This window comes from Solanum lycopersicum, chromosome 9 (assembly GCF_036512215.1).
Source record: "Solanum lycopersicum chromosome 9, SLM_r2.1".
Classification (NCBI taxonomy): Eukaryota; Viridiplantae; Streptophyta; class Magnoliopsida; order Solanales; family Solanaceae; genus Solanum; species Solanum lycopersicum.
This window is the reverse complement of record NC_090808.1, coordinates 42361949-42373265: the sequence shown is the minus strand read 5'-3', so window position 1 is coordinate 42373265 and position 11317 is coordinate 42361949. Positions and strand designations below refer to the sequence as shown.

At 35.0% G+C, this 11317-nt stretch overlaps 1 long non-coding RNA gene across 1 annotated transcript in view; it reads left to right on the top strand.

Moving 5' to 3' along the window:
- Positions 1 to 358: 358 nt before the first annotated feature.
- LOC109121033 (uncharacterized) overlaps positions 359 to 11317 on the top strand; it is a 66119-nt gene continuing 55160 nt past the window's right edge. Inside the window, exon 1 of the long non-coding RNA XR_002028437.3 lies at positions 359 to 945. This is a non-coding gene — a long non-coding RNA (uncharacterized lncRNA). The remainder of the gene's footprint in view (positions 946 to 11317) is intronic.

Here is an 11317-nt window from a genome sequence, read left to right as displayed (position 1 = left end):
ATCCAACGAAAGGGACAATTGTTGACACCCAATTTTGACCTAACATTTTAATAATTCGAAATTTTAAGATTAATTATTTAATAGTTCTAAAATATATTTTTTTATAATTTTAAATAAATTTATCGATAAGTATCCATATTTATTAAAATTTAGAATTTCTTATTAGTTAATTTTAAAATTCCATCATTACATATCATTAGTTACGTCATTAAGTTCTTTTCTTTAATATTTTGCACAATGTAAAATTTTATTCAAATACAAATAAAATTTGTCACACATAATTTTAGGCCACAATTTCAAGCCCACACACTTGGGCCCATAGCATTATATTTTCTATTTAAGTATAGATTAGGTCAAAAATAAAAGTGTGGGATATAAATTTTTTAGGGTTAATTTTTTAAGGTTTGGTAAGAACTTATTTAATCAATCATTTGGAATCATAATAAACTAAAAGTTGCTGCTACTACTCAGCGGAGAGCCTTGGACCTGCTGTAGGAGTAACCTATTACCTTCTGGGTGGAATTGCCACAACATGGACATTCTTATGCCTCTTCTTATCCGAGCAGTCACACCAGAAATCAACCAGAAAAGCAACCACCAGAACACACAAAACCTTTTTCCAGCAAGCCTCAAGCTCACAAAACAACCAGCTAAGTCAAATCCCATCCTGTTTTCCCTTTTGTTCGCCGCTCCAAGTAGTTCAGCCGAGGAGCTCCAAGTTCTGATGAAGCGGAATAAAGCAGTCAGCAGTTCTAAAGCTCCGTGTTCTGGCGGAAGTATACTTCCAATACACATCCCCTTTCCCCTTAACATTTTTCTTTTTCCATTTACGCAGGCAACTAGCTGTTCGAACCAGTTCCATCTACGAGCTCTCCGCTAAATAACCTGAAACCCTTTCTAGCCTTTTCTATCGCAGCAAACGAGCTGGACAAGCTCAAATTCCGGGTAAGCAACAGATGCACCGCTCTTAAATCTCTAAATTCCGGTCACCGTTATTTCTTGTGCGGTAGTTTCGTTCCTCATACTTGCTGTAAGCCGTTGTTTTACTTTTAAACTTTTCTCTAATTTTTTATTGTTTTCTGCATAATTGCTATAATTATAAGTTAGTGTAATTCTTTTCTTAATTTATTGTTTTTTTACTTTTAAACTTTTCTCTAAATTTTTTCATTGTTTTCTGCATAATTGCTATAATAACATTGTGTTATTTTTGTTTCATTTGTTTTATTGTTAATTTCTATTTCATTATTTTAATTTAGATTAAAAAGTGCATTTTTAATGACGATTAAGCTTAATCAATTTATTGTTTCTTTAGTTAATTTTATTAGATTTTGTTATTGTTAGTTGCTAGCTTGTTTTCACTATCTCATTATATTGTTTTTGCCATTTTTGTTTGACTCGTTTGAGTTAGCAGTAATTTCCGCATTTCAAATATATGGATGTATATGATAGTTTTTTTTTTAATTATTACATATGTTTATTATGTTTCCATTTTCCATTAACTTTAGATTTGCATTGCTATTCCATTTGATTCACATATAGTTTTTTAATCAATTTATTTGGATTGACTTCCTTCACTATTTAATAAAGTGTCCGACAAATCTAATGTTCATTTTATTTGTCTACCATTGTTGTTTGTTCTTTTTATTATATCATTTTAGTTGTTACTAGTAAAACTGGTCAATGGTAAAATATCTACGTCGATTTTGGAGGTCTTCCCAATGATTAAAAGACGAAAAATTTAGTTCAAATTTATATATATGTATCTGATAAAATAGACCGATGAAGAAGTTACCGTCGAGTTTCATGGTCTTCCATGTCAATAAGACGAATGTTATTTTCAGTTATTTATTTATTAAATACTCATATTTGTTTATCACTAACTCTTTACTAAGTGTGTTCATTGGTATCCCGGAATTGCTTCTCATCGAAGCTATTCCAATGGAATTCAAATATATTTTATATTATTGACGTCAGACAAACTGTACGCCGTTTCATATATTTTCTTATTATTTTATTTGTTCATATTAAATATTTATTATACTTTGTACATTATTTATTCTCCTCCTCAATTTTTTTAAAAAATGAATTCAGTCGGGACCCACATTTGTGGTTTCCGAAGGGTGCCTAACCCCTTCCCTTTGAAATAATTTGAACTTCTTACATATAATCAAATTGGTTTGGTATATAACTTTAATTTGGTTTCCTAGTTTTTCAAAAATTAGGTGACGACTCCTTTAAAATTCGTTTATTCATTAGATTCTTTTAAAATTTAATCAATTGGTTATTTTTTGAGTCACCTTGCAGTTTGAGTTAGGTATTGTGAGCCTCCTTGCATTAAGGGGATATCATTTTGTTTTCAAATTCATTAAGTTGTCGTGGGTCATATCCCGACTTCTATCTTTATTATTTAAAGGCTTCATAGATAGACGGTAAAGTTTGCGAAATCCGTCTTTTGTATTTTATTAAATATTTTAAAGACTTGAGATTAGTTTTTCTGGTGAGTTTAATATACTATTTTATTCAGAGTTAATGATTTTGTAAATGAGTTCATTGCGCTTTATTCAGTTTTAAGCTTTGTATGTTTGAGTTAGTCTCCCCCTTGTAGTCAACCATGAGTGTAAGCTTGGGGACAAGAAATAGTTCTCCTGTGCTGCCCCCCCCCCCCACGCTTATATATATATATATATATATATATATATATATTCTTGAAATGTGTATATAGTGATTTAAATATTTGATGAAAGAAGTGTCGAATGACACCCCTTATTGTAAGGTGGGTCGCCCTGATTGACTTAAATACTCGATAAGATTTCCAATATTACAAATCAACAAAGAAAAGGAAGAAACTTTCAATCACACAATCAATGTCAAACATTAATTTATTTTTAAGTTATCAAGGTCAATAAATTGTAGTTAAATAGAAAAAAACCCTAAACCCCTTCTAAGTTGACACTGAATAAATATGAATTATACAAATAATTCCCTTATAAAAGGAGACATTACAACAATTCTAACAAGCAAAACGATAAGGAAAAAGGAAACATTCCACTGAGAGAAAATTACATGAGTTTGATCGAAACAATCAGTTTCAATAAGATCAAGAAACGTAAAGAACAAATCAGCTGCACAAAAAAGAAAGAATGGTTAATCAAAGAAAAAAAAATCATGGTAAAAAAATTACCTATGGAGAAGAATAAGTTGTACAACATTTTCGAAATTTGTTTTCAAAGATAAAACTCAATTCTAGCATGTCAAACACTTCAAAAATTGTTGTTTGGAGAGCTATCATCATTCAACAAGATGTGTTCACCTTTATTAAAGGTATTCCAAATTTAATAAAAGTTGCTTTTATCTATGTGTAACATCTCATAAATGAAAATAGCTAGGATTAAACAAAAAGAACTTAGAATAGTTAATTTAGGAAAGAACAGGAAAAATATGGAAAAATTTTGAAGTGTAAAAGTTATTTCTTTATCATTTTCAAACGGCCATAACTTCTAGCTCAGGATGAGTTACTGCCAATTCTTTATATGATTGGAAAGACGTTGTAGAGACCTTTCTAACGCCACCGAGTTTGCTCATTTTTGATGTCCTATGAGGGACATGTGCCTTTCGGAAGTTGGGTTATTGGACTTAGGAAAATTCAATCCGGGTTTTAGTAAGGGTAAAGTAGTCTTTTATCACTACTATTTACTTATTTGTTTTAAGGTTATATAAGGTGTAAAATTAAGCCTTATGCTATTTTTTAAAAGATTGAATATGCTTAAGTCTTGGGAGAAAAGAGAAGAGAAGAAGGAGAAACGAGAAAAGACTAAGAATTCTTGAAGAACGCCAAATCGTTGAAAGGAATTCGTAGGGGGTGATACCTATAACGCATGTGAATTTTTTTTTGTTTTAGGTTCTTCCACTCACACAACAATATGCTTAATTCAGCGCAATTAAATTAGATTGAATGATGAACATTGATGTTCTTGATGAAAATCATTGAATTCTTGTTGGTTGAGTTGTAAAATATCTTTGGCTGTTTGATTCGTGTTTCCGAGCTGTTTTACAAGTGTAACATATTGTGTATTGAGTATTTTAGTAATCCTATGTGTTTGAGGGTGATATCCATGGGAGTTTGGAAGATTTTGAATTGAAAATCCGACAAGAAAAGTCAAAAATCGAGTCTGACAAGCCTTAGGGTGCCACGCTTGCCAGAGCCCCTAAGGGCAACCTTTGTCTAACAGGTCCTAGCGCGCCGTGCTAGTCATAACCTCCTCGAAAGGTCCCTGTCCTTCAGGCTTTGGCACCCGGCACCTCTCAGAGCGCAGGGTCACTTGAAGATCTCATTTTCTCCCAATCTTTTCATACGATATCCTAATTTATGTACCTATAATTCCTTGTTGATTCGAAAACTCTAAGTTACATCTATACATCAGTAAATCATCGACTTACATATGATCATGGTCCTTGAATCCATAATAAAATTCAAGGAAAGTTAAGAACAAAGTCGAAGAAGTTAAGAGTCAAGTCTAAAAGTTAAGAAGCAAGTCAAAGAGAAATCTTAAAACTTTCAAGAGTCTTAAACAAACATTTTTTTACTTTGTTTTAAGGTTCAATATACAAGTTGAGTAATGAGAAGTGAGTTGAGTTTAAATCTCAAAAACTATAAGCAAACTAATATTCCCCAAGAGTTATGTTTCAAGTAAAGTTAAGAACAAAAAGCGAGTTCATTTCTCAAAAGCAATAAGGGAACTAATTAGTCCTTAAGAGTTATAATTCTTTTCACATTTTGAGAATGAAAGAAAGCTAGACTTCCACGGAATCTTTGATTAGTTTTGAACACAGGAACTATGATGTCCAAGAGAGTTTTTTAAAGCTATGTTTCAGCAATTACCTCAAACCAGAGAAGAAGTCGTTTTAAAAAACATATGGGATGAGTATTTCGGGAGTATTATTGAGCACCGATATGGGGACGCGAGTTCATGCCAACTCAAGTATCCATAAACGATAAAGCCAGCATGGACAAACAAATGATCATACTTTTAGATGATTCCTTAGTTCTTTTTAGTATAGACTAGTGGATCGACTTAGTAGTTCGGATTCAATCGTTACGCATGGTATAGAGTGGTCCTCTTGCAACGTGAGGTAAGATGTTGAACTGTCACTTAGGTTGATAGTGATGCTTGTCGGTTAGAGAATCTCCCACAAAAACTATATTAATTTTTTCATATAAGTAAAGTTTAGTACATAATTGCATTACTTTTAATGAATTAAGTATTTACACTGTTTTGCAAGTTTTATATATACTGCATGTGTCTTTAGTGCTTTATATTGCGTTTTGACTTTTTTTAGTTGAGTAGAGACAAGGTAAGTTAATTCTTAATCATTTCAAGCTTAGTAGTAGTTGTTAAAATTATAACTCACATACTTGTGAATTGAATGTATTGATATCATATGTCATGCATCATCTTATGATGCACTCGCAGGTAACCCAAATCAGCGTCTAGCGCCTTGTTGATCCAGCTTGAGAATTCAGAGTTAGTTGTGAGCCTCCTTGCATTGACTAGGACTTTTTAAATTTCATTCCGTAATTACTTTATATAATTTTGTGAGGTTTTTCCCAACATTCATCTTAGAAGTAGAAAAGGCTTCATAAACAAATAGATAGTCAGACAGTAAGTTTTGGGTTTCTCTTTATTAGAAAATATACATATATTGTTTTGAGACTTAAGTGTCATTTTTTCCAAGACTATAGTTTAAAGTATTTTTTATGAGAATATTTTATGTTTTACACTAGAGTTAAGTTAATTCTTCCACTTAGTTAAGTAAGCTAGGACAAGGGTTCACTCAAGGCCAGTAAGGATCGTTTGATGCGGACCACATTCAGGGTGTAGGCTCTGGGCGTTACAAACTTGGTATTAGAGCCCAGAGTTCAAGAGTTTTAGAGAGTCTATGAAGCCGTGTCTATAGAGTCATAATCATTAGTGTGAAGCGCGCCACAACTATGAAAAGGAGGATACACCATTTAGGAATTTCTTACTTCTTTTGTATTTGTTTCATGGGTTAGAATTCATCTCTAAAATTCTCTATCTGATTTGTGTTTGCCCGTGTTTCAAATAAATATGCCTCCATGATGAACAATACGAGGTCGTCTAATCAGAAGGAATATTGAAGAGCCAGAGGTTCCTAATGAACCGAATGTGAAACCTCAAGGAGAGGTTACCAATGCTTAGTTACATAAGTCTCTCTAGATTATAAGCCAAGCAGTGAATAACCAGGTTGGTCACAGAAAATCTTTTATCAACAATGGGCCGACACCTCGAGGATTCGTGAGTTCCTGAGAGTGAATGCTCTCGGGTTCACCAGTTCAAGCACTACTTATTATCCAGAAAACTTTGTCGAAGAGTTCAAAAAGGTGTTTGACGTGATGCATGTGGTTAATACCTAGAGGGTTTAACACATATCAACTCAAAAATATTGCTAGGACTTGGTTACATCAGTTCAAGGAGAGTAGAGGTGAGGATGCACCACCTCAAAATTGTGCTTGCTTTGAAGAAACATTATTGGGGCGTTCCATTCCTTGAGAACTTAAGGAAGCAAAGGTATGAGAGTTCCTTACTCTGAAACAAGACTCCTTGAGTGTGCATGAATATCGATTGAAGCTTACCCAACCATCTCACTTCGCTCCTGAGATTGTTAAGGACATAACGAGAAAAATGAGCTTGTTTGTTATTGGCTTGGGTCGTGCTTTAAGAAAAGAAGGTAGGGCAACAATGCTAATTAGGGAAATTGAAATTTCAAGGATAATGGTCTCTGTGCAACAAGTTGAAGATTAAAAGGTGAGGCATAGAGAGGATTACATGAATAAGAAAGCTAAGACAGGAATGAGTCTGACCAACATAAGGGTTGATCATGTGTATCAACATTATATAAACAAAAGGGGCATGCATCATCATCTACTAGTGCACCTGCGCCAAGAAACAGAGGTGAGTACAATGGCCAGAATTTGCAGAACTTTAAGGCTAGACCAGCCCAGTCCTAAGGTAGTATGGAACAAAGAGGTAGTTGGGCTCCTGCATGTGGTAGGTGTAGTAGAACCCCACACTAGTAAGTGTCATGATGGTCAGTCAGGCTGTTTCAAATGCGGTAAAGATGGTCACTACATGAATGAGGGTCAAAAAAATAAGCAGGGAGGTGGTAATCCGAGCAGTAAAGCCCAATCGTCATTAGTTTCTCCACTAGATGGCTTTGCACCTAGAGGAGAAAGTTCTAGTACTGGTGGAGGGGAAAACCATCTCTATGCAATCACTAGATGCCAAGAGAAAGAGAACTCTCTAGATGTTGTCACGGGTATGATAAAAAATTTTACTTTATATGTTTATGCTTTGCTAGACCCATGAGAAAGTTTATCTTTCATAAGTCCTTATGTTGCATATAAATTTGAGATTCAACCTGAAAAGCTTTGTGAACCCTTCTGTGTTTCAACACATGTTGGGGAGTCTATTCTAGCGGAAAGATTCTATCGTGATTGTCTAATGTCAATCAATCACAAAAGCACCATGGCTGATAGCTAGACATGGGAGATTTTGATGTCATTCTGGGTATGGCCTGGCTTCGTCCCTGTTATGTGTCAATAGGTTGTAGAACTTTGATTGTAAGGTTCCAGATTCCTAATGAGCCATTAATAGAGTGGAGTAGTAGTTCAGTAGTGCCTAGGGTCGTTTCATTTCCTACCTTAAGGCGAGAAAGTTAGTTGCAAAGGAAAGTATCTATCACTTCGTCCGATTTTATAAATCAAGTGTTAAGTTACATTCCCCACATTCAGTTTCTATAGTGAAAGAGTTTCCAGAATTCTTTTGTGATGATCTACCCAAAGTCCCTCGTGAAAGAGAGATAAACTTCAACATAGACATCATTCAAGATACTCTTCCTATCTCTATTCATCCATATAAAATGACACCAACAGAGTTAAATAAGCTAAAATAACAATTAAAAGATTTGTTAGATAAAGATTTTATTCGGCCAAGGGTCTCACCTTGGCGAGCTCCGATTGCATTTGTGGGAAAGAAGAAAGGTACCCTTAGGATGTGTTTAGACTACCGTCAGTTGAATAAGATGACCATTAAGAGTAAATATCCTCTCCCAAGGATATATGATCTTTTAGACTAGCTTCAAGGTTCTTATTACTTATTGAAAATTACTCTCAGATCAGACTACTATATGTTGAAAGTTAGGAAATGTGAAATTCCAAAGATAACTTTTAGAACCTTATACATGCATTATGACTCTTTGATTATGTCCTTTCGTTTGATCAATGTATCAACAACATTCATGGATCATATGAATAGAGTCTTCAAACCTTATTTTGATCTCTTTGTCATCGTCTTCATTGATGACATACTGGTCTATTCAATGAATGAAGAAGTTCATGCTAGTCACCTTAGGATTGTTCTACTGATTTTGAAAGATAAGGAGCTATATGCCAAGTTCTCGAAGTATAAGTTTTGTGTTAATCCTGTGGCGTTCATGGGCCACATTGTTTTTGGTGATTTGATTAGAGTTGATACCCAAAATATTGAAGCGGTTAAGAGTTGGCCTAGACACACATCTCCATCCGATATAAGAAGTTTCTTGGGTTAGGTTTCCTATTATGGGAGATTTGTCGAAGGGTTTTTTTCTATCTAGTCTCCGATGACCATGATAACTCAGTAGATAGTCAAATTTCAATGGTCTAAAGCTTGTGAGAAAACCTTTGAGGAACTGAAAAAAAGATTAACTAATGCTCTAGTTTTTACCTTACAAGAGGATACTCAAGGTTTTGTGGTGTATTGTGATGCATCGAGAGTTGGTTTGGGTTGTATGTTAATGTAGAATGGAAAGGTTACAACTTATGCCCCTATATAGTTGAAGGTTCATGAGAAGAATTACCCCACACATGACTTTGAACTAACTGATGTAGTTTTATCCTTGAAGATATCACATTTCTTATATGGTGTTCATGTTGACATATTCACGGATTACAAGAGCCTCCAATAAGTGTTCACTTAGAAGGAGCTAAATCTCAGACAGAGGAGATTTTTAAAGTTACTCAAGGATTATGACAAGATTATGCTGTACCACCCATGTAAGACTCACATAGTTGAAGATGCTTTAAGTAGGTTATCCATTGTGGGTACCACCAGTGTTGAAGAACAAAAAAGGGAGTTAACTAAAGATGCGTACAAAGGTTGACGTCGTGAACCTCTTGGTTGTCACTTGTGAATTTCGATGCTCTTGTCGTTTGTGCAAATGGGTGCTTTTCTTTAACCACATAATTTGGGTCGGGTTGAAGGAAAAGAGAATGGAATGGATAGGATATGCGAGGTTGTGGCTGCTCGTACAATTTGTTGGGCTTGGAATATTGGGTCACGTATTTGGAATTTAAAATGGGCTGATAGATGAGGGGTAATGAACATAAAATGGGGGGGGGGGCTGATTGCTGAAAATTGACATATAGGAGCCCAAAATGGCTTGCCCAAATGGATTAAAGTATTTGGTAAGTAGATGAAATATATTGAGATAAATTAATTAAACAAGCTTCTTAATGTTAACAAAATAAAAATAATTAATTTGGTTATGGAACAATTAACCAAATTTATATTTTACTATAATTTATAACTCTCAATCTAAATTTATATTTTACTATAATTTTAATATACAGACACACACACACACACATACACCCACCCACCCCCCCCACACACAGAGACACACACGCACACACACACAGACACACACACAGACACACACACACACACACAGACACAGACACACACACACACACATATATACATACTAATTTATAAAATTAATCATCTTAAATTACTTGAGAAGCTCTCTAGTTAATTACTACCGAGGAGAGTGAAAATTGGTTGTCAACAACTGTACCTCGTTTTACTCAGATTGATGAACGAAATTATAGGAACATGAAATTGACCAAGCCAATTTTTACCAACCACATATTCGTCTGTAAGACAAGGGTTTGACAGAGATCTTTAAAAACTATGGCCGAGCCCCAGAAATGGGTTTCCTACATATCTCAGGTTATATGAGAATTCAGGCCACTTGTTGTTCCATAAGCTTGATTTAACGCCTGAATTTGAAGGAAATCAATAGCTACTTCGATATCAAATTATGAAGGTATTGAAAAGCTCGAGAATAAGATTCGAGAGCGATTGTTGGAATATAGCCAAGTTTTCAACATTGAGCTCGCCCACATATCCTTAAACCTCAGGAATCAGGCTGCTTTAGTTCAAATCTGTTGGTGGATGAGAAATCGATTGTGCTAGATGTATTTTGCCTTCGTACGAGTGACCAATTAAATCGAGTATGAACAAGGAGGCTTGTAACCTCTTAGTCATGATTGTGGTGTAGTTTACACCCATAATTAAGAACTCATAGGGACGTAATTTCCAAAGCTCTTGGTGCATAGTCACTCTGATTGGAAACTTTCTTCCGGTAAATATCAAGATTTCCAAATGCGAGACCGAAACTGTCAAAACCCAAAGAAAAACCCACATGCCTTCTAAAAGGGATGTGGTTTGATTGTGGTGGAAGTCTTTTCCTCTGCTCGCGTCCTAAGAGTTTGACACTCCTCTTCGGACTTTGTCCTAGTTCGCTGCTAAGAAAAAGTTCCACGTTGTGCTGCATCCTTTCTGATATCATCTTCACCTGTGGTTCCCTCTCGTGATGCATAAATTTTTGCATTGTATTAAATCTTCTCGTGATGCATAAATTTCTATGATGTATGAAATGTTCTCGCGATGCATGGATATTAACTCGCGATTCATGGTGTTCAGCGATGCATAAATATTGACCCGCGATGCCTGATATTCTATGATGCATGACCTTTTGCAATGCAGGGATATTGACTTGTGATGCATGGATATTGATGCGTGCTCTTCCGCGATGCATGTATATTGACTCGCGATGCATGATCTTCTGCAGGGCATTAATATCTTCATCCCCGGGTGATGCATAGTATCATTTTTGACATTATGATGCAAATGACGTCCTTTATGGAAACCATAAACTCTTCCTTGAGATTTTTGGTTTATTCACCTTCGAATACAGCTGAACAATCCTTACAAACATCATGTTTGTGGGAAATTGACTGAAATAAGCAAATCATATTCCCAAGTCTACGCCATAAGCGATATAATATGATTCCTTCACCTTTGAAGACTGTTGATTTTGGGAGAGTTTTCTCCCTTTTTGAGTTCTCCCCGTTACTCGATCAGAAGAATTTTGCCGGTAACAAAGTACAGCGATAGACCTGCATCCATAGAAAAAT